The following is a 24,736-nucleotide window of genomic DNA, read 5'->3' as shown; positions in this document are numbered from 1 at the left end:
CTGGATCAGATCCTATTTTCGGGGCACTTATAAGTGCCTAAACAGGGTTGGCGGTGCCACACTAGGGGCCAACAGTGGGGATTTGACACGGTAGGATTGCCCTACTATGGGGCATTTGACATTCGGCTATGTCAAATCCCCACTATAGCCCCATATATGCCCGAAGGGGGTGGGGGTAGTGGGGCAATACAATGATAGGTGCATTGCATTGATAGGTGCATAACTGTAGGGCCACTACAATGAGATAACTTGTTTCTCATCAACCGCCCGCACCAAAATTTTCTTTTGCCCATGTGCACTCATTATTGCATGGAATTGCAGCATGGTTTTTTTTAGCGTTGCGTTAGTGGTTTTACCATGTAGAAAAGCACTATTTTCATGGAAAACTACAATCCCATTGAGATACAGACATCATTTATGAGGTTGTTTTTTTTTACTTCTGTGTTGATTAGAGTGCTTTCTGGAGCATCAAAACCACCAAGGCATCAACAGTGAGTGCTACAGTGTATACACCAGCATTGGTATACCATGACCTGCATGCCCTATGTGGAGGGCCATCATATCTAAAAGTCATAGTAGCTTTAGTGTTGCTACTTCTGCCACAAGCTTGCACAGCCCCTCCCCCTAATAAGACTAACCAGCCTACACGTGCTAACACCGCTGCTGTTTGCTGCTGCTGCTGCTGCTGCTGCTGCTGCTGCTGCTGCTGCTGCTGCTGCTGCTGCTGCTGCTGCTGCTGCTGCTGCTGCTGCTGCTGCTGCTGCTGCTGCTGCTGCTGCTGCTGCTGCTGCTGCTGCTGCTGCTGCTGCTGCTGCTGCTGCTGCTACTGCTGCTGTACTGGGGTATGACACATGACCCCAAGACTGGCGGAACTCTTGTAAACTTGAAAGCTTTGTTACTGAAGTTGAAGTTTATGTGAACTCGAAGTTTTACCCTCAGTGTGCACCAGTCCTCCGTGTGCACCCAGCCAATAACCTAAAATAAAGGATTATTAGGCCAGGTAAAGTTGATTGCTAGTTTCCCGTTTCCGCCCGCATGCTTTTATAGAAGTGCCACAAAATTTTCATTATATGGCTATTTCCACCGCATGGATTTTCAAATATTCACCAATATTTTCATTATTGTAATAATGGGTTTATTGTTTATTTTACTGTTTTCTTCAAGGTTTCGGCCATAATGAATAATGACCTTCCACCTGCACAACATTTTGAAAATCTTGAAACGGGAAACTAGCAATCAAGCCTTATAGAGCAGTTTCAAAACCATGGTAACCAAATTATGCAATGGACCACACCCAAATTGCCATGTTTTTGTACCAGACTGCTTGATGTTGCAAGTTGAATTCCTCGCTAAATTCATGCCATACTTATTAATACGTGAGTAAAATAGATGCCAGTGATAGAATAAAGTATGTAGGTGAGTTATTAGGCATTAAAAGATACATACTGTCTCCCAACAGGGCAGTTTCGTAGGAAAGAGAAATGCGTAAAATGGATTTGGCCAAATTGCGACCTATTCACCACCCAAAGGTGGTTAAAACTAGGGGAAACTTGAAGTATAGGTCTTTATCCAGCACCACAGCAGCGTACAGCCACATCCAGCTATCCCAGGATTAGCCAGAGCTCCTGAAAGGCATGAGACCGGTGATGGCGTACTACCAAACTGTGATAAACGCCAGCAAAAGAAGACTCTTAGTGGTGAATTTTGCTAGAGTTAAGTTTTATTGTCGAAATCAACCATCAGTTAAAGTTCAGCGGCCTTATTTTGCTGTCTGCTTTTTCACACAAAGTGGGAATCCCAGCACATGAGCGATTCTGGTTAACTCGGGGATGGCTGGATGTCGCTGTACGATGCTGTGGTGCTGGATAAAGAAAGACCTATACTGCAAGTTTCCCCTAGTTTTAACCACCTTTGGGCGGTGAATAGGTCGCAATTTGGCCAAATCCATCTTTACGCATTTCTCTTTCCTACGAAACTGCCCTGTTGGGAGGCAGTACGGATCTTTTAATGCCTAATAACTCACCTGCATATTCTATCACTGGCGTCTATTTTAGTTACGTATTAATAAGTCTTGGCATGAATTTAGCGAGGAATTCAACTTGCAACATGAAATAATAATAATAATAAACAGTCTGGTATAAAAACATGGCGATTTGGGTGTGGTCCATTGCGTAATTTTTGGTTACCATGGTTTTGAAACTGCTCTATAGCTACTGGTTGTGTACAAATATATACATCCTGCAATTTATAGCTACGGCTTGTGCAATACTGAGATAAACCGCCCGCCCGCATGTGTTACTCTATGAGAGGTTGATGAGAAACAGGTTATCTCATTGTAGTGGCCTAGGTACCGCCCCTCTCCATCCATCCGCAAAAAAGATACTACTACAGTACTAGTACACCACATCGAATTACGCACATTCTCACGTGACCAGGAGAGTTGCAACAAAAATCGTCGTCTTTCACTGGCCGCGGTACTCGTAATTCTACCCTTAAACGCTGTTGTACCGTGGCACTTTTAACAGTACCACTAAAGGCGAGCGTAATTACCATTGTTACAGTCGTTTGTAGCTTTTTTCGTAATATAGGTGGGCACTAACTGGAAATGCCGTTCAAGAGACCAAGATCACCCAATAGTACGCCAGAGAAATCAACAGATAAGTCGGCTAAAGTAGATGTATGTGTTAAATGTAATGAAACGGTGGTTGAAGATTGTATTTCCTGTGATTGGTGCTCTGAATGGGAGCATAGATCCTGTGCCTCGATTCAAGAAAGGGACTTTGAGCTATGTAATTATGAAAATGTTGCATTTTTTTGCTATCGTTGCTTGCCAGATGTCTCAAAAGCCCTCTCACTTTACAACACCTATTCCAAACTTGATGCTGAGTTCGAAAAGAGATTTCAGTCTATGGAAGATAAGTTTCACAAAGGAATCGGTTACCATCTTACTAAATGCTTTGAAGCAGCTAATTTAGCAGCCTTGGAGGACACTTGTAAAAAGCTACAAACATCAGTTAAAGACTTATCAACAAAAATTAATGACCTGTCCACCTCTAGCAGTAACCTTCAAATGGAAATTGAAAGTACCTCAGTATCTTTAAACCCAACCCAATCTAGTTCTGCAGCTGCGCCCCCAGCCGGCTCTGCTTTAAGTATAATTGATGAACTTGCTGACCGTGACAGAAGAAAAAAGAACATGATTGTTTATAACCTACCTGAACCTGCTCCAAACAAAAGTGATAGTGATTCATTTACTGCTATGTGTTCTTCTGTTTTCAATGGTCCATATACTATCACAAAATCAGTACGATTGGGGAAAAAGCTGCCTAACAAACACAGGCCTCTGTTATTGTGCTTAGAACACGAAGAAGACAAACTTACGTTGCTTTCTCGCTCTTACCTTCTACGCCATAATGATTCCTACAAGAACGTGTTCATAGCCCCGGACAGAACCAGGTTTGAGAGAGAAACATAAGAAACTGCTTTCTGAACTTAAACACAGACGCTCACAAGGTGAGGTTGACCTAATAATCCGTAATGGAGCTATAATCACCAAACCTGCTAGAGGTAACACAGCTACTCACAACTCTGTACCTACTACTAACCAACATTCCTGACAACTTTCAAAATGGCCTGAGTAACTATTCCATGTCTCATACATCTGATTTAAACTATAGCAGCCAATTTAATTCTTCTCCTGGCCCCTGCACTTTTGATAACTCTGATTCCCCTGAAATTAGTTTTAAACTACCACGGCTTGCCATTGCTAATTTTTGTAGTGTTAGAAACAAACAAGCTGAATTGGAATTGTTTCTAGATAATCAAGATATTCACTTATTAATAGGAACTGAATCGCACTTAAACGATACAATTTTTGATTCAGAAGTTTTCCCCAGAAACTATTCTGTATTCAGGAAGGATAGAAATATTCATGGAGGAGGAGTATTTATCCTAGTTGAAAAATCCATACCATCATCAATTCTAGAGATAGACTCAACTTGTGAAGTTATCTGGGTCCTTTTACATCTCCAACATTCTCATGACATTATCCTGGGAGCTTTCTATGCTCCTCCAAATTCTCCATCATCTGTATGGGATGAGCTTTCTGAAAGCTTAACACAAGTAAGGCAAAAATTTCCAACCACAATGATCGTATTGGGAGGTGACTTTAATTGCCCTGGGGTGGATTGGTCATCTGGTTCACATATGGACTCTTACGTAACATCAACTTTCCGAGAATCCTTGATAACGCTAGCTCATGATTTTATGTTGGAGCAAACTGTTAATTTGCCAACCAGAGGTAATAACATTTTAGATTTGTGCTTTACCACCCACCCTGACTATATCCATCAGTGTATAACAGTATCAGGCTTCAGTGACCATGAGACAGTTATTGCAGAACTGGCCAATCTTCAGGTTGGCCACAAGATTGTTCAGAAGAAAATATACCTTTATAATAGAGCAAATTGGGATATAATTAGGGAAAAGGTCTCTACAGTTTCAGACATGTATTTAACTTTGAATGAAAATAGCTCTAGAACTGTGGAACAAAATTGGAACTTTATTCATGAAAGTATTCTACAAATCGTTAAAGACCATATTCCAGCTAAGCAAACATCTACATCAAGTCGCTTACCATGGATGACCTCTCAACTCAAAAGGCTGATTAAAAGAAAACAACGTTTGTATAAGCGAGCTAAAAGATTTAAACGCCCTTCTGATTGGAAAGCATATAAAGACATGCAATCCCAAGTACGATCTGCTTTAAAGCAACAGCGCCTTAAATATCTTACTAGTAGTCTAAACTCAGATTGTGACAATAACAGAAGAAAAACATTTTGGAGGTTTATACAGTCTCAAAAGCAGGATACAACTGGCATTAGCACATTACAGACACCTACTGATCAAGTAACTACACCCAAAGAAATTGCAGAAACTTTAAATAACCAGTTTAAATCGGTCTTTACAGTAGAGGACTTGGAAAGCATCCCTGAAATGCCAGCATCCTCATATCCATCTATAAACAACATTGATATATCACCAAATGGGGTTTTCAAAATACTATCTGAGTTGGATCCCTATAAATCCCCTGGCCCTGATGCTATCTCTGGACATTTAGTAAAACAAACTGCTGCTGAAATTACCCCGATGCTGACCCATCTCTTTCAACAATCTTTGTCTGCTGGTGTGGTCCCTAGACAATGGAAACTAGCACATGTCACTCCCATTTTCAAATCTGGCAAAAGATCTGTCCCACAAACTACCGACCAGTATCTCTGACATCAATCATTTGCAAAGCAATGGAACATATACTCACAAGTCAAATTATGAAACACTTGGAAGCTCATGATATCTTAGTCCCCTGTCAATTCGGCTTTAGATCAAGGCAGTCCTGTGAATCACAGTTGCTTACTGTTACTGATGACTTTGCAAAAGCATTGAATAATAAACTCCAAGTAGATGTTGGTATACTAGACCTGTCCAAAGCATTTGATAAAGTTCCACATAAAAGACTGCTAAGCAAAATTGAATTCTATGGCATTAGAGGCAAGATTTTACAATGGCTAGAGTCTTTCTTGAGCAATCGCTACCAACAAGTTGTCGTAGATGGTTCCTTTTCTAATTATTGCAAAGTCACATCAGGAGTACCACAAGGCTCAGTTTTGGGTCCTACCTTGTTCTTACTGTACATAAATGATATAACTGAGGGTATTAGTAGCCAAATGAAACTCTTTGCAGATGATTGCTTAATATACAAAGTTATTCACAGTTCAACAGACCATCAAACACTCCAACAAGACTTGACAATACTGTCAAAGTGGGCAGATAAATGGCAAATGGCTTTTAACATCAGCAAATGTAAGATAATGCAAATTTCTAATCACCATAGCAAAAGTTTATTTTCGTATGTAATGAATGGCACCTCACTGGCAGTTACAGAACAACATTTGTATCTTGGAGTAAAGTTACATTACAGACTTTCATGGAAGCCACATATAGATTACATCTGCAATAAGGCAAACAGAGCTGTTGGTTTTCTGCGATGAAATCTTCAGCATTGTCCTAGCCATCTACGTGAGCTAGCATATAAACAATTTGTCTTGCCTATTTTAGAGTATTGTTTCCCAATATGGGATCCATATCACCAAACCAACATAAATCAAGTAGAGATGGTCCAACATAGAGCTGCTCGTTTTGTCACAGGTCAACCATGGAGACGAAATAATAGAGACAGCATCACTAACATCCTTGAAAACTTGCAATGGCCTACACTACAAGAACGTCGCAAATCAGCTAGACTAGTTTTACTATATAAAGTACTACATGATTTATTAATTATACCGAACTGTTATCTCCCATTTAAATCTACTGTATTACGGACCCGACACTCACACAACTTTAAACTAGTACCTTACCAACCAAGAATTGATGTATATAAATATTCCTTCCTCCCAAGAACTGTACCAGAATGGAATAGATTAGATGATGAGATTATTGAGACTGACTGTGTTGAAGAATTTAAGCAAAAATTAGCCCCTTCTATGTATATAGTTAAGTAACTTATCGTAATTGTATATATTTTTATAGTTTATTATTGTAATTGTACATATGTATATAATTAAGTAACTTGTCGTAATTGTACATACTTATATAGTTAAGTAACTAATGGAAATTGTATACATGTAATTGCACATCAGCATTATACCCCTGGAGGGTCCTGCTGATTAACAATAAATAAATAAATAAATACTGCGTGTAAAACACAACCACACTATAAAACACACCTTGATAATATTGTTCCTCGAGCATTGATTGCTTTTTGTCTCGAACAAAGTAAAAACGCCTCTTTTTACTCACGTGTTATTATTAGCACCTCTTAAATAATACATTAAGCTCCTGCGCGTATATCAGACTACCATGTCCACCCGATTCTCGTACTATATTCAGGTAGTTATCTGAGGAAAAGTCACGTGTTATATCAGGTAATACCTGAATAGTATCACCGTGTATAGTCGCACGTTTGGGTAGCGCTGCTATTATTACCATATTGAAGGATGCGGGTGTCAGGAGTAGCGCCTTGACTGTCTCTCCGGGTGTATTGGAGTTTAGTGAGATTGGAAGTTTATTGTGAGTTTAGTGTGAATTCAAAGTGCTTGTGTGTTGTAAATGGCCTAAGGCAGTGTGTCATCTTACTCTACGCATAGATACTATCTATGCTCTACGCTGTATCCTCGACTGTATCCATACCCTGCAATATGCTTGATCATAGATAGGTGTCACACGCACGAGACTAGGTCTCATGATGTTCCCTTGGATTTTCCTGTCCCACCGTACTTGCATGAACTAGCAAACATGTTGTGATACCACAGATGCAAGGAGTGACTTGTACAGTCACCACTTAAACTCTGACCATGGGAAAGGCACTAGACGTTAACTACAGTCGCAGCTCCGCCTGCAGTCCATGCCTGTGCAACACCATGCAATGCAGCAGTCATGATTTCATTAAAACATTATGGAAACACCACGTTATTATTGATGTAAATGTTCAGGCCTGTAGAAAATGTTGTGGTTGTGTCCCATCGTGATACTGTAGTAAACTATTGACTCTTGAATTGTTACTCATTTTTTATTTCAACTACTGAGTTGGGTTCGCTAGCATCTGAAGGCTGCTTGTCATTAATAATGTTTAAATCACCTTGATCGTTCAATGTTAAATCACAAGCCACATTTCCAGAACTATTTTAGTGCTTCCTCTATTGCTGTATATCATGACGTAGGCAAGAAATTCATGCATATTAATTTATCCTTTTAGCAGAGCAATTTCATGGTACTACAGGTACAATAGGCAATAGAGTGTATAGCAGATACTTTTTGATCACAAAAAAGAGATATTGTACGTGTTAGACAAAACTGACTCAACCCAATGACCACCTTTCACACTGCATGCGCCAACCACACACACACATGCACACACAAACTCAATATGCAAAGTGTTAGCCACTAGAGTTCACTTTTACAAGGACTACACCATGCATACGGTTTTGAAATATATATTCGTAGCTGTGTAATGCAGCTATGTAACTTTCTGCTTGGTATACCACTATTTTAGGCAGAGCATCATTTATTGTCATGTGTCTGGCACACATCAAGAAAAAATGTAGCCTCTCAGTTTGCCTTGTATTGGAGAGTAACAGTAGACCCTGGCATTACCTCAATTCATTAAAATTCATTTCAGAAATTTTAAACTTTAATATGGTACTTACAGAGTGCACAACTGCGTCCATGCTTACATGAATAATATATAATTTCAAGTGAGATTATAATGTGTTATTCATTGTATTTGCTACTATTGGCACAGGTTAGCCTTTGAACCCAACCTTATCTACTGACAAAGCAGATAGTACAGGTGTGTAGTGTGTCTGTGTGTCTAGTGTCCACCCAGCTGTTACATCAATGGCCACCTGGTATAAACCAGGGAGGTATACGTAAATGCCAGCTGTAAATGCCAGCTGTCCATGTATCGCAGAGTGAGTGAATGGGACTTTGGGTGTCCATACCTTCACCTGTGAGACATGATACAGTCTCCTGTGAGTAACTGGTCCTGTCTCAGGATATTTGCTGGTGTTGACTCATATCACCTGGGTAATGTACAGGTGTTCCAGTGCTGGTTCACTGCGTGCATGTGTGTGTATGTGTGTGCATTAGAGAGAGAGAGAGAGGCAGAACAGCCAAGTGGCTAGAACATCATCCTGTTAATCAAAAGGGTCATGCCCGGTTATGCTAAGTTGTTGTTGTTGTTGTTGTTGTTGTTGTTGTTGTTGCTTTCTTAAACAAAAATCTTTACCCATATTGCTCCTGAATACTCGGCTGTAAAATGAAGACCTGGTGACCTTGTGTCAACTGGGGAAGCAGCTCTAACATTAATGGGTACCTGGTGTTTTCTGGGGAAGCTAATACCCAACTGTCGTTGTCTCTCTTAGGGGTGTAGGGGTCATCGTGGAACTTCAGGTTCTGTGACTTCTCTCTGTGAGACTTGGGCAATCCTTGTATGGCTTACGAGTACTGCACCAAGAGGATTTTCCTGCACCAAACTCAAGTAACTGAGGCTTCCCAGTGCTAATTCGCTGGGGAGCAACAGCTGTGTTTCACTTGGCTGCTGTGTTTTGCTTAGCTGCTGGTGACCTTCTTTTTTTTTCTGTAGTGTGTGTGTGTGTGTGTGTGTGTATTTGAAGTAAGTAATTAGAATAATCAAAACAATTTGTGCATTGTATATACTCACCTAGGGATGGGAGGTATTGCATTTTTGAAGAACGGTACGGTATTAGGAGAAATACTTCGGTATCACTAAATACCTTTAAACTTGGGTAAGCTATGATTTGCACTTATACCCACATTTTTTTAAAAGAAACAAATGAAACAACAATAATATTGTGCCGCAAAGTAAGTTTTGAAGTATCCCAAAAAGTAAAAACCATTGTGAATACTTCAACATGCACTCACAGCTCTGTGCTTGTCCACAGCGTAATTATGGTTGTATGAGGCTTGACTTCATGTACGTATGGTCATCACTAAACCGCCAAAAATTAATTACTACATCAAATTCGGTATTCGGTATTTTTAGAAAATCACTTTGGTATCTGAAAAATACCTTTTTAACTACTAATACCTAAAAACCTCCCAACCCTATACTCACTATCCACAAAGTACACATTATCCCCATTAGGTCCAGTCCATTGCTTGTCTGATATGCATAACAATAGTTCTGCCATAGAATAATTATTCGTTACATTTTGAGATTTTTCTGCTATGGGTTGTTTATGTATGTAGTGGCTATATTTTTCTTTTGTGTTTGGGTAGGATTCCTAGCAATGGAGTAAGCCCAATATAATTTTCAAATCAAACCACGATAAGGTGCTCAGCTGAGGGGTACACTGGTGACCCCAATCCTCATGCATCAGCTGTTGTCACCCTACTCACTCATTCACTTGGTGTGGTGTATTTTGCTTACAAACTGGATGACAGGACACATAGACTGAGCTTTACACATAATCCATACGGTATCTACATAGTTCTTGCAATGCATATTATTGTTTCACAATTTTTGCTATTTAGTCTTCAATAAGTCATGCATGGAGTATTTGATTAGACAATACAGTAATGCTGTAGTATTCATAAATTTGTATATCTGGTTTCTTCATTACTACAGCACTTGGTATAATAGTAGATTTTTAGCTTTGGTGATGGAGCAATTAGGGGCGTAGCCAGGATATTTTTGAAGGGGTTTGGAGTTAAAGTGGAATGCCTTAAGGAGAAGGCCTGGGTGTTTCCCCTAGACCATGTTTGAACGAAAATGAAGTATACATAAAATGTGCCCTTAAGCAGTAACATCGAAAGGTGTGGTTTGTGCATCTAACTAACTAAAAGCTACACACTGCTGTTTATGCAGCTTATGAAACTATAAACCAACTGTAAAACTAACTAATCTTCACTTCCAGACAGCATACTGACAGCCAACTTCAATTTCATAGCACATGGAAGCCCTCCACACTCAAGTCCCTTAGCAGTTGGCAATATTTCTTTCCAGGCATACATTATTCTCTGCCAGTCCTCCTGTTGATGGTCTTGGCTTGTACTCCTATATGTTCGAGACATCTCGTGCCCACAACAAGTAACAAAATAAACAAACCATTCTTCAGTTAAATATGCATCAACAATTCACAGTTTGTTCTAACCTGACACATGTATAACACGACCACTCAAGTTTAGCAGCAGCTGCCTTGTAATATGTCTCAACACAGTCCTTCACTATTTCACTCACACCATTTCAACCATGCATCACGTGCGCAATTGATCACGTGATGTAATAGATAAAATTTGCAATGGTTCAGCATTAATGTGATGTGACCCTCAAGAGTAGTACAGAGGAGCCGGTGGGGTAAGTAGCTACCAGAGAGCTCCAGGGCTGTAAGACTTGGTATGATTTTTAAAAATTCTGCCTCTGAAAGGGGGGTTCGTCTGAACTCCCCTGCCTACGCCCGTGGCAGTAGGTACTTTTAGCTACAAGTGCATTTGTTATGGTTGTAGTTTAAATCGATGGCAACTGTGTACCCTAACTAAGATTTCTAGCATCATCTTTTGAAAATATTGGTGCGTATATAGTATTCATGAAAACAGTCTCCAACATTTCCTGTTTCAAGCCCTGTCCGTCAGTGAGTCCATGGGTCTAGTCCATGAGATGCATTATGCTCATTCACTTATAAGTTAATGGTCAGCCGGTTCATTCGTTGTCATTCTCATGAGTGACCGTAGCTTTCCTCTGGCCTTTATTTAAGGCCAGGTATTACCATATGTATGTATGGTGATGATAGTTTCAATCGGATGAAGATTGGGACAGCTGTGTGATTTGTGTTAGTACAAGCACAGCTAAGAACAAACTACTTTTGCAGGCATATATATATATATAATAATAGTTCTATAGCCTTTATTTTGTTAAGTACATTACAATAACTGTTTTTTTTTGGTTGCCAGCAAATAAATTGTTGCTGACATGAATGCATGTAGGATATGAGTATCAATGCATAAAATTACCATAAAATATTTCCCTGTGAATGAATGTGTGAGTGTAGTTTTTACTTTTTGTCAAAGCTGGGTCTATTGGAAGCTTTGTCATGTGATAAATAATTTCAAGTATGAAATGGAGGATAAGCAGCCACCAGAGAAGACAGCACTGCTAATAACAAAGTGAGGACTGCCAAGGGAGTCTTAATTATAATCCTTCATACTCCATTAAAACATTCTTTCCATAATTTAAAAATTCAAGAATGCAATTAGCATTAATTCTTTATGATGGTGCTGATTTCACGGGCAATTACCCTATAATCCATACTGAACTGTAATCACTTGCAAGTCTTTGTAGGTGTTTTGTCATACTTGTTTAAGTTGGGCCCTAAATAATAGTTATACGGGCACAATGTGGATTCTATGAAATTTATAAACCCGAAGTCCCGGGTTGTAGTGCACGAGCGAAGCGAGGGTGCTACTATGGGCCTGAGGGTTTATAAATTTCATAGACTCCATATTGTGCCCGTATAACTGCTTTAGGCTCTATTTCACGTTACACTCTAAATAGATTATTTTGTCACATGAGGACGCATAGTTGCCATGGTGCTAGTATTATCTCAATAAAACCAGCCACTTTTGCCAAGCATACAGCAGAAACAGCTGTGGATGAGGTAAGTAATCTGAGTAATGTTAAATGGGGTCTAAAGCAGTTACACGGGCACAATGCGGAGTCAATGAAATTTATAAACCTGAATGCCCGGGGTGTAGCGCACGAGTGAAGCAAGGGCGCTACTGAGGGCCTTTTCTAACTCTATTTAGACTATTATTCATTTCACGGCTGTTTCTGTTGTAGGTTCGGCAAAAGCGTCTGGTTTTCTTGTGATAACACTGGCGCCATGGCAACTATGCGTCCTCATGTGACAAAATAATCGTGCTCGTTAAATCACTGCACGTGAACAATGCATAGCGATTGGATAAACCTAGATTTTGAGCATGTTATATTGTGCCTGAAGGCGTGGTAAGCTGTTTGACATGCAGTAATCTATTTAATGGCAGTGTAGCCAGATATATATATATACACTAGTCAGTGTGTTACAGCTCATAACATGCTGTGGTTTATGTAGGTGGATTGTGGTACTTCAGTGAGTGTGAGTAAGGAAAATGAATGAAGGTATCATTCATCAGGTATGACATATATAAAATTAACAATGTGTATCAGTCCCCTGTCACTATCTGGCATTTGCCTGCAAGCTATGAAATTCGATCATTGATTTCTACAAAGCAGTTATCATAAAATTAATTCCTCTGTAAAATATTTTAAAGTTTGTTTAGTAACTCTAACCCGATGCGCTGTTAAGCTGTAGGCCAGCTGTGGGCATGAACCTGGTTTCCTGAAATTGGATATAGGAAAACCACATGTTTCTGTGTAGTATGATTGTATGTTTGCCTGTCCACATCATGCTTGTAAACAAGTGTGAAAAGTTTCAACCTTCATTCTCATTATGATAACTTGAATGAGGATGGCTGATCTCTGAGAGCAATGAATGGGGCTTTCCTTGTGTGCTGCGAAGCACTTTAACTAGAATGGTGGGTGGACACACCCATCACAAAAATACTTTGTAATGAACCGTTTACTGGCTAAAGAATTTGCTTTAGAAAACATGTCATGTAGTACACCATTGCTGTGTTTGGAAACTATTTGAGGTGGCCAGTATAGAGAAGTGGTTAAGGAGGTGGCCACTACATACAGAGAGGTTGTTAAGGAGATGGCTGCTGAGTGAGTCATTCATGTCAATGTCTGTCAATACATCTCAGATGCAGCTGCCAAGTAAAATTAGGCAGTAGGTGCATGTGTGGTGGCTACAGCTCTTCTATGCAAACATGAGTTCACTTTTCGTTGAAATTGTTTTTTTTTACTACTACAGTACTCTGCTTGTCAAAGTAATTTAACAGTAAGGGGATTTTTCATTGAAGGTTTAGATGACTTAATATTTTCAACGTTTAAAGTTTACTGTAACGGTACTGTGTATTTTGCTACATGCATATTTCACTTTGCATGTACAGTGTATAAGATCTGTTTGTTTCTACATTAGACGTAAAATTATTCTGATGGGACTGCAAAGACAAGATGCTTATACATATTGAGCTAGGTAAGCTACATACATGCTGTGGTTACAGATATACGTATATTTCTACTTATAGGAGAAACAGAAAATGGTGATTCAACGTTGCTGTATACATCTGAGAACAATTATAGTGCTACTTTGACATTTACAGTGTGAATGTTGTGTCTGTATTGTGTTATTGTAAACTGTTTACACATCATGTATACATTAAATTTTCCATTGTGATTGTTTTATTCCTCACATTAGTCATAAGTCAGTACATTATGTTTATGTGTACACAGTAAGGATCCAAAGGCAGTGTACGTGCTTACTGGAGATCCAGGCCTAAGGCTTGTTTGGAGACCTGGTATGATGAATTTCAACTGATATCACTGATGACCTTTCTACTTGTGTCAGCATAAAAGTGCCATGCATGTGTAGTCAGTGGTAGTATGTGGCATTGTTGTGACTATGGAAAGGTGGAATGATGTGATTGTTGCAAGCAATCTACTAACCACATACCAAATGTACATATGTGACCGGATTTGCAAAAGGGGGTCTTCCTACTCTTCCACACACATCCAGTTTGCCATTTTTGGCAATTCATATCTTTAGAATGGAAAGAGCTATTGACTTGAAATTTGGTCAGAAATGAGCACCAACATAGCTGAATATATGGTGAAAGTTTCAGGATAATAATTATGTTACTTGAGCACTAAGGAATGGTCTCCCAAGTTTATGGAATTGGATGTGTGGAAGACCCTTTTTTCATAAATCCAGTCACAAATAGTAGTTCTTTGTAACTCTTTCACAAAGATTGCTGAAATAATGTTGAAGATGTCACAATTATGCACACAACTACTCTTGAAAATTACGCTATTCTTAAAATTAAATACATTATAGCTAACAATAACAGATCTAGGTATGGATAATCTCAAGGGAAGTATCATCATTTAAATGCATATAAAATTATAATACAGATAATTACGTATACACTATCTGTATCCTGGCCTTTCAGTTTCAGTATAAGGCCAGTAGTTTATGTAGGAGCATGTATGGATTATTAACCAACTGGTCCAAAGCATTTTTTTAATCTTACATTTTTGGTTATTACTTTTATTTCATTAAAAGTATACAATTAACCACCTCCCCCTAGCAGCATACTCTTTGCATACTTAGGCTGAAGAGATGGATGACTCATTGTAATACATGGCTTACTGATATGATAGCTAGATAATAATATATAGACCAGAAGTATGCATGTCACCGACCTGATTGCGATAGAATAGACTCAAGCACATTAAATTTCTTCAATTGTATAATATTTAATTTAACTTTGTTTACTCTTTCTATATATGCATGTTTTGATTTACATACTTGGATAGACTCCATCAATATCATACATGAAGTGATACAAGCAATCAACAAAACGATTGTTTTATTAGAAAGTTTAAGCTAAAATACATAATGGCACAGATACCCAGACACATATGGACTCTTTCGTAATTATAACCATTGATTTCTTTAACAGATATATAATAATAATAATTGTATATAGACCATAATTATAATATTACAGTTCGTATAACAATGCATTATAGTTTGCAACTACTGTAACCATGCTTGCAACAGTACATGTAAAGAGTTATATAGGTTATAAAGCTATATATATATATATAATTATATAGGCACATGCATATGCAGCAATAAACCCATGCATGCACGGTTACTACAATATATAATTACACACTTGTGCATGCATCAGTGTTACAATGTTGTGTTTAAGATACGTATTATTAATATGAAGTTCACCATCGATCGATAACAATATAATACAGTAAAGATCTGCCAATGATGCAATTGCAGAATGCATGTATAGTAATTATAATGCTTAATACCTTATGATAAAATAATACTATATACACTTAAGTGATTACACTAAGGTTATAACCATATGTACTATACACTAGTACTCTGCATATTATGTTTTACAGTGCATGATATACTTGTACACAGTACATGCTGTTGAACTTGCAATCACTCTTATAAAACACACATAATATTATCTGCCCACACTGTTGTGCCAGTATATTACAGCATAACAGATCTATTATATTTGAAAAAGTACAACTACGGCATGTATTGGTTTAATTTGCATCAATATAAATACACTTCTATCACATGTACACTGAATATGTATACACAGAATGTTTAAATATGCAACATCGTAACTGCTGTATTGCTGTTTGATGCAGTGCTGCAGTAAGAGTTCCTTTCCATGTCTCCTTAGAATGACCTGTTAGTTATACTTAATGGCATACTCAACTGCACTGTATATAAACTATAGCTTACCTAAGTATGTAAAACAAGCATCAATGGCCTGCATCACTAAACTGTTGAAATCTCATCATGTCACTTTAATCTATTAAATAAAATCATGTGGGTCACTAACATCTACCACCATGAATAAATTGAATATAGACATGCAGTTACTACATATGAACACAATACATGTACAGATGTACATGCACAGTACAGAACATTTTGTGTAACATTTGACTTTCAGAATAGAAACATCACGCAGGATTTTAAAATTATGAGTTGTCTATATATGCAGTCCGTTGGGATAACTAGCTACTTTTCTCTGTACTGTACCTATGTTACAACAATGGTTACATAGTATCTAGTAATCATGCATTAAAACCAAACACCTACTTGGGGAATTGGAAGCAGTGGAAATAGAAACTGGAAAAAGAAAATAGAAATCGGAAAAGGTCAAATCTTCATTACATGTGTACACTAGGGTAAAACTCTTGCTTAGTTACCACCTCTCAAAGACCACCTCATTACAAAGACCATCTCTGTACAAAGACCACCTCATTACAAAGACCATATTGCAATTAGGTCTAGAAGATGCCAAAGGCATACTTAATGACCTATAATGACCACCTCTTTACAAAAACCGAACGTAATAATGAATTTGTATACAATTACATATATTCATCATAATCCCAACCCATTACTATAGCCAGGTATACTCCAGGACCTATACTATAATGTGTAAAATATGTACACCCCAGAAAATTAATGGTGTATCTCCTCTTTATGACCCCATGGTAAGGTCAATATCATCCTCCATATTTTGGTCTGATCAGACCATCTGTACCATAAATCAGTTGGTTGGTTTGTAATGGATATTCTCATAAAGTGTTGTAAACTATAACTGTATCAAAGAAAATGCAGTCTCAAAAGATGACCATAAGTACCTATCATTTTCTAGGTGAGTTAGTGAATAAGTCATACATACAATACATGTTTGTAGCTTAGCTATGAAATCTTAAGAAGTGGTCTTTGTAAAGAGGTGGTTATTGTAAGGAGGTAGTCACTGTAATGTTCTTGGATATAAGTGTGCCTTTGTCATCTTATGACCTTGTACAGAAGTGGTTTTTGTAATGAGGCTGTTTTTGGGAGGTGGCCACTAAGTAAGAGTTTTACCCTAATATACATGTCATGAAGATTTGACTTTTTTCCGTTTTCCATTTCCATTGCATACAGTATATTCTTCCCCTGGGTGAAATGGTAACAAACAAGGACATGAAACTAACAGTTATAACCTAATTTATAGTTAGCTAATTTTACAAAAAGTAAGTTGCATGGGATATAAAGGATTAGTTAATATTTCTACCCCTATACACAAGCTATTACTTCAATATATTTTCACAAAAGTTTCAGGTTATATGTATGCCAGCTAATTTCACTTGGTGAACAAATGGCATATGCTGGCTGATGACTGTCTTACACATCCTAAAATGGAAATAAAGTCTGTTTATATAAGAAGTGCCTCCATGCAGATAATATCATATACATCAGACTAGGTACTCCAAAAGATAGTATGTTTTAATTCTTGAGTATATACATTTCTCACAGAGTTTGGGATAGCAAGATGACTAGTTTATTGTGGCCACGTGTACACAAATTACTGTGGAGTTGTGGTCTAATTCCTATATGGTGCAACTGTAGTCACACCAATTAACTACAACTCCCAACTCAGCATTTACTTTTGATATTTGTAATGATACTCAGTACTTGTCATGTAGATCTTACAACAAGCAAACATAAAGTTTATGGATGTATACCCATTCACTTGACTGGACTTTTGGATTACTGCACTAGAGTACTGGGCTGGATTACTAGAATGGACTACTGGACTCACATTAAGTTTGCTCAAGTACCTTTTCAACCATTAAGCATCATTAGCGATATACATGTACACCACATTCTCGGTCTTGCATATTAGAGGCACATACAAACTGTAGTCTTGTCTATTCAACAGTATGAGTGCATAATTAAGAGTTTAAACTCACCAAATGTGCGTAGTTTTTCACTAATATATAGAGCCTTACCTGCATGCCTGTTAAATAGAGTGAGCGAGTGTGTGTGTGTGTGTGTGTGTGTGTGTGTGTGTGTGTGTGTGTGTGTGTGTGTGTGTGTGTGTGTGTGTGTGTGTGTGTGTGTGTGTGTGTGTGCGTGCGTGTGTGTAATACCAGGCCAAGTGGCTAGAGCATCAGCCTGATAATGGAAAATTAAGGTTCTATAGGTTCGATGTCTGGTTACACCAATTGATATTTTGGTGTTTCCTTGAGCAAGAAACTTCACTTACATTACTCCAGTCTATTCAGCTGTTCAATGGGGACCTCGCAGCCTGGTGTCACTGGGGAAGTAAATGCCAACTGTCCATGTATCACATAGTGGGTGAAGGTCCATATGGGACTTCAGGTGCCCATACCTTCACCTGCGAGACATGGTACAACCTTCTACAGGTTACTAGTCCTGTGAAAGTCTTTGAGATACTTGTACGTAGTGCATTAAAACTTTTTGATGGGATATTTGGGCTTGACTGCACCTACCTATGTACCAGTAAACCATCCATACCTGATAAATTTCTGAAAAATGCTCTTTGTTTTTTAGCTTGAAATTACAACTTATTATGATTTTCATGATACCAACATTTGTATACAACTACAATATTGTGTTATTATACTGGCTATTGGTATATCAATGATTACAATTTGTGTAGAAAGATTGAAGGTATAAATATTGTAGTACGTTGTGGAAGAAAAACTGGAAAATATTTTATAACATAAACATGTTTCTTACACAACAAAAAGCTAAGCAAAAGTAAGCAATGGTGCTATATTAGTTTAGCTTTCTTTTAGAATTAATATGGTGTAGTATAACATTGCAATAAAGATGGTTCAAAGCTTCCTCTTTATCATGGTCGATTTATGTGCTAAGGGATACTTTGAGACCATTACAAAATGTCCAGACTCTGGATTTTACAGGTGTCCACATATGATTAAGTGTCTATTATTAACATTATTAACAGGTTCCACTGCTAGTTGATAATCAAACAACAAAATGATTTGTTACGTGGAAACCTTTTAATGTGGACATTTGGGAGGTCCCAACTTCACCCATAAAGTGATCTGGAAAATCAGTACGTTTAAGTATCAGGATATTTGTGCTATATCACTCGTGAGCTTGGGGAGAAAAGCAGCTTACAAGAAAAACCATGAGGCAGGGCTGATCAAGTGGCTCATAATAAATAAATGAACACTGCATGGGGGCTATCTAATAGATTTCTCTATAACATGTTTATGAAATTGGTTTTTAGAATTGATGATTTTACACACAATTTGCATACATCTCCTGTTCATTATGCTTATATCTGGCAACATAATTTTGTAGTAACCTGAGTTTATACCATCATGCTATTTATTAAAGACTGGTACTACTTTGACAGTGATGTATACAGCATTTGTGCATGGCAAGTTACTTAAACACCTGATTTAAACTAGCTAATGATCTGCTGTGATCTAAATTTACTGTACGTATCATTTGACATGAAAGACAGGTTCGTGTTTGTGGGTACATTCTACCTGTTTGTGTATAATACAGTATATTGATTTTAGGTGGTTTCTAAATGTTCTAAGGCAAAGAGTCTGGATGTTTCATTGTTCGGATACAGCACTTTTCTTAAAGCGAATGACCAAATAATATACCACCATATATGTACAAATTTTTGAGGTACAGTATGTAATTTTTGGGGTCGATGAATTTCAGGATTTTCGCGGTTTTATTTTGAGGATCAGTCATTTCTCACTGAGGTTATCTATTAGAAAGCATAGAACTAACCTTGATAATCATTAATTTTCAAAGATGAAAATGTTGCGGAAAGCAAAGCAACTGCAAAATCCATGAAAATTATGTCCTTTGAAAATTTGTATGTGTACAGTAACCATGGAATGTACAGTTCTGCTAATTCATCCTCCAATACGCAACCCCAAATGTATAGCATATGGCACATGATCACAAATGATGACAACCAAATTAACTTCAACTGTTTAGTCATTTAGGCCAGGTGTGCAAACCTGGAGCTGTTGGAACCACAATTAATTACAACAAAAGCAAGGTGAGAAAATCCCCTCACCTTGTCTTGTCTACAAATTCACCAAAGGGAAGCCACATCACCAACAGATGTTGTGTTATCAGGCCCACAATAAGGATTTCAGCAGAATGCACACACTCACTGAAAGCAGACTTATTTTTGTTGACTAAAAAAAAAACAAAAGTGTAGGAGCCGCTACTTTACACATGCAGAATCATAGCCATGTTTACCTATTTATGTTAACAATTTTGATTCATCCCACAGCTGCAGGGCATCATGTATATTTTTATATTTGCTGTTGGTAGTATTTAAAAGCATTATTGCGTGGTTGCTACTTATTGAATAACTTCTGTGCTGCTCACAATCATTGGCAGCACATACTGTAGTGTGTTTAACATCATCAGCTACTGGCTGATAGAAGTACCATGTGTGACAGGTGTCATAAGTTCAGTAACAATTATTGTTCTCACTATAATGCTTCCTTACTAGCAACATAGTGTAGACAGTTATTTATACTGATTATACAACAAATGACTGAACAGCCATAGATAATAGAGCTGAACTTTAAATTGCTTCTAGCACAGCAGGACTCAAGAACACATTTTTGACACAGTATCACTGCTCTTTAAGGTGTTTGGGCACATCTTCTATGATAAGTTACAATGTTGTGTCAGTTATATTTGAATTGGTCAGGTCATCTGACCATTACTCATGCAGGCCTCCTTTCAGGTCGCCTGGCCAAGCTGGTTTAGTATTATTTTAGACAACATCATATTCATTTAGAGGTTTACTAAATCACTTATCACTTTCACATGCCCACTTAGTCACATGCATGCCCTCAAGCAATTTTGTACATGATAAACTATTACAACAGAAAGACAAACTGCTAATCTAGTAGTCCTTCAGTAGCACTGTTATACTGCACTTGGGATGCTACTGCCTCTAGTCTATGATAGTACTAAATTACTTTGTTCTCCCTAGTCTGGCAGCGCCCGCCCTTTCGCTTTTAGAGTAAGGGTCTAGTAACCGTAGTATAGGGTACTTGTGCTACTACCACTATAGTGGTAGAGCCAATCAAATTGCAATATCCAGTTTAAATAAGTATTTGTGACATAAAACGTGTAGTTTGCATCATGAATAACACAATAACCATAGTTACTGAATTCGGGATAGTTGGAAAGCAGCTGATACTCTCCGAGCGAGACTCCGAGATATACACGCTGTAGACCTACGTTGAGAAGTATTAAGTTTTGTGCTTTCTTTGCCGAGTTACAACAGCCTGAAAACAGGTAAATTATTACGTCACGCGCAATTTGAAACCACATTTGAATTCTGGTAGCACAAATACCGTATACTACGGTTACCAGACCCTTACTCTAAAAGTGAAGGGAAGGGCGCTGCCAGACTATGTTCTCCCTTGGTCTTGGTGCCTAACTACTGTATTAGTTCTATTCTTTTTACCATGTACGTATTATTAGTAACAAACTGTGCAGCCCAATGATGATATATTTTTAAGTTGTCCACTTGCATTGCGAATGCATCAATGGTCAAGGCTATAAAATAGTGGGTCAATGATCAATGAAACAGAGTTTTAGGCCCAAACTATACGTAACTGGAATCAAGTTTACAGAATTATACATAGCTCACAAGATGTAAGGATCTCCAAGAAGATGTTTCAAAGTTTAAGCATCAGCAGACATTTCATTGTGCATCTAGTATGCTAGAAATGTAGGTCACATCAATATAATATGTACAATTTTATATTACATGGCACAGTGGACTGTTAACATGTAATTTGGAAGGTGATGGATATTAATTTACATGGCACAAGTTCTCTATGTCAAGCAAGGAATACGACTCCTATTCATTACCACGGTCTATTGCATGTATAGAAACTTTTGAAGGAAATTTCCACTTGTAGAAAATGTCAGATGTAGCGCTGGGACTGTAATACTCACAAAATTTCAATATATAATAAATTATCAACAATCCTTTTCCATGCTACAATACCACTTCAAAATCACCACCCTGGACTCCTTAAATTGAATAACATAATTGAATAACATGCTACTATATATACTTACTATGTTTTTGTACAAGTAATTTTATTTGTATATGTGACTGTACCCCAGATGCAAAAATAAGGCACGTGGGCACAAACTACACACCATCACACAACAGGTCATATCTTATTACTAGAATAGAATAATATGTATAATGTAAAGAGTGATGAAAGTACAAAAATGTAGGCCAATATACGTGCTCACATGTCCTGTTTTCACATACATCACCATCTTCAAAAGGTATATGCTACATATGGGGGATAAAATTTACTATTAATATCCACTTTGACCACACACTTTAGTCTATGCAACTTTGCAATCATAGATATAGTTGTCTATGGTTGTTTTGTTGTTTATTGATGTAACTACAGAATTACATGTAAACGACTAATTTTGAAAACGAAAATTTATAATTTCATACAAAATAATAAGGTTTTAGTAGCTTGTACCTAATTCTGAATAGAAGGGTTTTAAGCTAGTAAGGTCCGAAAGTTTAGTACTAGAGAGACCCTCATCCCCACAACTAATGCATGGGGCATTTGGGACAAAATGCACCCTTCTCCTTCCCTTTGTGGAGGAGTCATATATCTTTTAATTGATTCAGAATTGCTAAACTTTCTCAGGCCAAAATCAAGTGATCACTCAAGAAGTACACTGTATGCATACCATGACCATTTATTACAAACTCACCTTAAATCAAAGTCAAATGAGCTGCTACACAGGCTTACAGTAGTGGGTCCTTAATTAGGTGGATAATATACAATAAATAAATAAAACTGTTACCTAGCATCTTACTTACTTAGCTTGTTTGTGACCCTCTCCTTGCCACTCATGGATCCACCCCTGCCCCCCCACCTTGACAAACTATCCCCCACCCCCCCTTCAATAGTTTAAATCAAAGTGCCTTAGAATGTATCAAAAGCAATCTTAGAAAGTCTAAAATACAAAAAAATTCCTAGAGCAGCATGTACCTGAGAATGCACCTAAAATGCAAAAATCAACTGGCAAGTTATTCGCAGATACTTGAGAATGCACCAGGAGCAACAAAACACAGCGGCATGTTATTCTCAGGTACCTGAGGATGTACCAAAAGCATTCCAAGAGTCTAAAATACAAACATTTCTGGTGAGCATGTCCCCAGACCTAAATGCACACATGGATCTTTACACTACTGCCCTCCCCCACTCTCATAAGGCCTTCCTTTGCCCCCCCCCCCCGACTAGATGAAGGCCTGCTATTGAAGATACTTGTTTGTGCACAAGGTACAGTTGATCTCATGTACAAATTTAAGAGTGCTGCAACTCACAGATGAGTGACACTACAATCTATTGTGTAGTGTGATCTTCATCCTAAGTCGAAATCAATGTCAAAAGGAATTTTTGTAGTAGCTCACAGGACAACTATAAAATCACATATGTGTTAGAAATACAATGTGAATGTGAGTTTTATGAGAATTTGACTAATTAAGAGTTAAGCGTCCTTTTAATGTCAAGGCCTATTTGGCACTTTGACCAAGAATGAAGATCATAGGCATAGTCATAGTACACAATACTTTGGAGTACCACCCCCTTGTATAGCAAACGGTCAGTAATTCCACAGTATCTTAAATACACAACCACATACTGATCACAGCATTGTAACACCGCAGGGAACTTACTGGTCATGGAGATAAGGTTTATGCAGACTAATCCTTGCAATTGGTGTACTGAGGATTGAATCAGTACATAGGAATAATGCACCTATCAATGCTTTGTACCACTACTATAAACACGAGTAGAGGTGGGGGAATCAGCCGCCAACCTTGCCCCAGGTAGTGGGGCATTTAACCACAGGTGATATCTTGTTGAGCTTTATCGCTCTGTCTTTACTTTCAAACACTGAGATTTATTCACATTAAGTTCTGTCTCTTTTGCATGCAAGGCTCACGTGCTGTCTACTAGATCATGTATGTTAAAAGATATGTTGAGTGATGTAGTTCCAAGCCGAGCATGAAGACCGAAGACCACGGGAATAGTAGGGGATAGCAAGACCACCAGATAGTGGAGATTAGAACTTTTAATGTGATCTCCACTTATCCCCACCTCTGCCCTTGTTCATAGTAGTGGGGAAACATTGATAAGTGTATTATCTCCAAAATGAAAGCCTATTCCAAGTCCTGACTCACTACTATTCAGTTATGCACAAATCTCAGAAAAACCTCAGAAAATGAGGATGTCAAGTGCATCAAAATAGGACACATCATGCACATGCACGCCGGCCACTCTGGCCGGCAATCATTTCACTCACCAGGACTCAAGCAGGAAACTTGGTAGCTACCCATCCAGGAACGTATTTATTAAGTTATTCGTGTTGACATCAGTCTCACATCCTTAAAAGATCAGTAGCCTGGGCCAAGAGCCAGCCACAATCCGTTACTAGTATGCACGTTTCAGCATCCTACGTATACTAAGTATACGAATAACCTCTACAATGAGTATACTGGGGCGCGCTACCAGTTGTCAGGTATTACCTGAATATAGCATACCTTTAAAGCCAGATAATTACCTGATGATAACGCG

At 38.1% G+C, this 24,736-nt stretch overlaps 2 long non-coding RNA genes across 11 annotated transcripts; one reads left to right on the top strand and one right to left on the bottom strand.

The window, feature by feature from the left end:
• Positions 1-6,943: 6,943 nt before the first annotated feature.
• LOC136253369 (uncharacterized) lies at positions 6,944-13,928 on the top strand. Of its 9 annotated transcripts, XR_010700095.1 has the most exons (7): positions 6,944-6,983; positions 7,055-7,128; positions 8,360-8,407; positions 11,647-11,742; positions 12,687-12,747; positions 13,656-13,712; positions 13,765-13,928. It is a non-coding gene; the product is annotated as an uncharacterized lncRNA (long non-coding RNA). The 9 variants fall into 9 exon arrangements; XR_010700096.1 differs by lacking the exon at positions 8,360-8,407 and having other exon boundaries at positions 6,955-7,005; positions 7,069-7,128; XR_010700093.1 differs by lacking the exon at positions 8,360-8,407 and having other exon boundaries at positions 6,965-6,983.
• Positions 13,929-15,809: 1,881 nt separating this feature from the next.
• On the bottom strand, positions 15,810-24,716 carry LOC136253332 (uncharacterized). 2 transcript variants are annotated; one of them, XR_010700083.1, is made up of 6 exons: positions 24,465-24,716; positions 23,485-23,578; positions 22,869-22,917; positions 22,383-22,425; positions 16,020-16,089; positions 15,810-15,963 (listed from the first exon to the last, which is right to left on the bottom strand). It is a non-coding gene; the product is annotated as an uncharacterized lncRNA (long non-coding RNA). The 2 variants fall into 2 exon arrangements; XR_010700082.1 differs by lacking the exon at positions 23,485-23,578.
• Positions 24,717-24,736: the final 20 nt, after the last annotated feature.

The sequence above is a fragment of the Dysidea avara genome, chromosome 4 (assembly GCF_963678975.1).
Source record: "Dysidea avara chromosome 4, odDysAvar1.4, whole genome shotgun sequence".
Classification (NCBI taxonomy): Eukaryota; Metazoa; Porifera; class Demospongiae; order Dictyoceratida; family Dysideidae; genus Dysidea; species Dysidea avara.
This window is presented reverse-complemented; position numbering and strand designations above follow the sequence as displayed.